Source organism: Mustelus asterias, chromosome 9, assembly GCF_964213995.1.
Source record: "Mustelus asterias chromosome 9, sMusAst1.hap1.1, whole genome shotgun sequence".
Classification (NCBI taxonomy): domain Eukaryota; kingdom Metazoa; phylum Chordata; class Chondrichthyes; order Carcharhiniformes; family Triakidae; genus Mustelus; species Mustelus asterias.
Window position 1 is genome coordinate 77,299,650 of NC_135809.1, and position 2,593 is coordinate 77,302,242.

Below are 2,593 nucleotides of genomic sequence, written 5' to 3' on the forward strand. Positions count from 1 at the left end.
TGATGGATTGGCCATGCTAAGTTGTCCCTTAGTGTCAGGGGGATTAGCATGGTAAATACGTGGGGTTACGGGAATAGGGCCTGTGTGGGATTGTTGATTGATGGGTCTAATAGCCTTCGACTGCACTGTAGGGATTCTATGAATCTATGATGATTACCCAAGTAAGAACTTGGTACATCTCTCTCAACATCATAATAGGATCCTTCACAGGAAATTGGTTAAATATTTGAAAGTGAGAAAAATAAAATGATAAGTCATAACGGCAAGGATATTGGATTTCCAAAATTACTTCAGCAGGAGAGTTAACATTCACTCATGTCTATACTCCAAGGGCCCTACTTTACCATTTTGATTCTAAGTGATGGGCAGACTTGAAACTGAGAGTGTTTCAGATCCGACTTTTAGACCCGTTCTCAGGAGCCCCCATATGCACTCTGCCTGAAAATATATCAGCGAGTCCGGATCGTGCTGTAGAAGCCTGTGGGTGGGGCTTAAAGTGCTCAAAATCCTGCAACTCCGAACAGCGCCTCCAACTGCGCATGCGCAGAAAAAAAATGAGAGAATAACACTCCCCTGCCATACCCCTCCCGGGCCAGATAATGCCTCCTCCTGGCCCCCACAGACATTGCCCCACCCCCACATTAATGACCCCCTTCAGAGTGGCAGCGGACCCCTCTTTCCCCCGCCACCCCGCCGATCTCAGGTAGAGTGGCAGTGGAGTCCCCTTCCCCCTCACCGATCTCAGGCAGAGTGGCAGCGGATTCCTCTTCCCCCCTCCCATCGATCTCAGGCAGTGTGGCAGTGGACCCCCCCTTCCCCCCCACTGATCTCACGCAGTGTGGCAGTGGACCCTCCTTCCCCTCCACTGATCTCAGGCAGAGTGGCAATGCACCCCTCTTTCCCCCCACCAATCTCAGGCAGAGTGGCAATGGACCCCCATTCCCTCCCCCCATCTCAGGCAGAGTGGCAGCAACCCCCCCTTCCCCCCACTGATCTCAGGCAGAGAGATTCACCTTCCCCCTCCCCCCTTCAGATATCAGGCAGGGTGATCCCCTCAACCTCACCTGGACACTCCTGCACAAGGCCCCCATCTCCTCCGGACTCCGATGGCTCTGTGACACCTCCCTCTCTCTCCCTTGTCCCCAATCACCACCCCCCTCCTCCCCCCATCAGCAGTGCTCACTTGCCTTCCATAGAACACAAAACATAGAAAAGCTACAACACAAAAAGGCCCTTCGGCCCACAAGTTGCACCGAACATGTCTCTACCTACTAGGCTTACCTATAACCCTCTATCTTACTAACTTCCGTATCCCGCATTTGGGGACATCGCAGGCGTCAGCACACCCGAAGTGCAATGGGCTAGCCCCATCCTGGGCGAACCACCTGCTTGATCATGGTTTCACCCCTGCCAGGTAAGTAACCCCTGCCGTGACCCAAGGGGACTGATGGAAATGTGGCCTGGGAGGAAGTCGCCGCCTCGGTCAGTGCCAGGGCACTGGCCCCCTGAACTGGGAAGCAGTGCCAGAAAAAGGTCAATGATCTCATCCGTGCAGCAAGGGTGAGTGCTGAACCCCATTTTGCATCCTCCCCCAAATCTCCCCCAGATCCTCCCATCCCCAGCACCCTGCATGTTTCCAGCCCCTGACCCCAAGCAGCCCCTTCCTATCCCCCACAAGAGTCCCACTGCGCTTGCCCTCGAAGGGCCACCACTTGATACTCTGCAAGAGTCATGCCATCATTTCTTTCATGGCTCCTTCTGTCTCCACAGGAGAAGACCGACCATAACACCAGAGAGAGGGAGGAGACGGGGGTGGTGAGCTAGACCTCCGGGTCCTCACCCCCTTTGAGGAGCGGGTGCTGGAGCTCTCAAGAGAAGGGGAGATGCGGGCTGTCAGCGACTGCATGGTGGGGTTGCAGTCAAGAAGTGAGCTCCTGTCATTCCTCCACTCACTTTGAGGCAACTTCTTGGGGGCTTGGTATCCCGGATTCCTCTCCCTCCCTTGCACTTAACCTTGTGTCCTGTGTTGCAGGGTCACATCCGTATGCCCTGGGACCTTCTGGACTGCAGGCCCCTACTGCAGCTCCCACCCATCCTGTTCCAAACAGCTCAGACGAATCCTCGGAGGATATGGGTGAAGGGACCTCCGAGGGTGGCACCATTTTGGACACAGCTGCCACCTCACAACTCACCATCCCAAATACTAACACGTCGGTGGGTCCAGGTGGTGAGGTTTCCAGGTCACTCTCTGGTGAGCATGACACATCTGATAATGTACATTGGGTGGAGGAGGGAACGTCCGAGACCTGTGGCATGCGGGGGCCGGCCAGAGGTGAGGACTCAGCAAGCCCTAGGTTACATGCTGGGCCTCTGAGATCGCTTTTTCCTCAGCTGCTGGAGATGCAGCAACAGAGCCAGGGAATGTAGGAGGGCTGACGGCCACACTGGACCAACTGCGAGGCTGCCGGGAGGAGTCCCAAAGCTTTCAGTGGACCAGCAATTGCCTGTCTTGCGTGGTTCCCAGGGCAACAGTGCAAGAGTGGCGTCCGCGGTGGAAAGTCTGGGGCAGGGAATCCTCACCATGAGTGGCAGG

The 2,593-nt window shown here is 55.6% G+C and overlaps 1 pseudogene; it reads right to left on the minus strand.

Moving 5' to 3' along the window:
- Positions 1-1,298: 1,298 nt before the first annotated feature.
- LOC144499366 (U1 spliceosomal RNA) lies at positions 1,299-1,422 on the minus strand (annotated as a pseudogene).
- Positions 1,423-2,593: the final 1,171 nt, after the last annotated feature.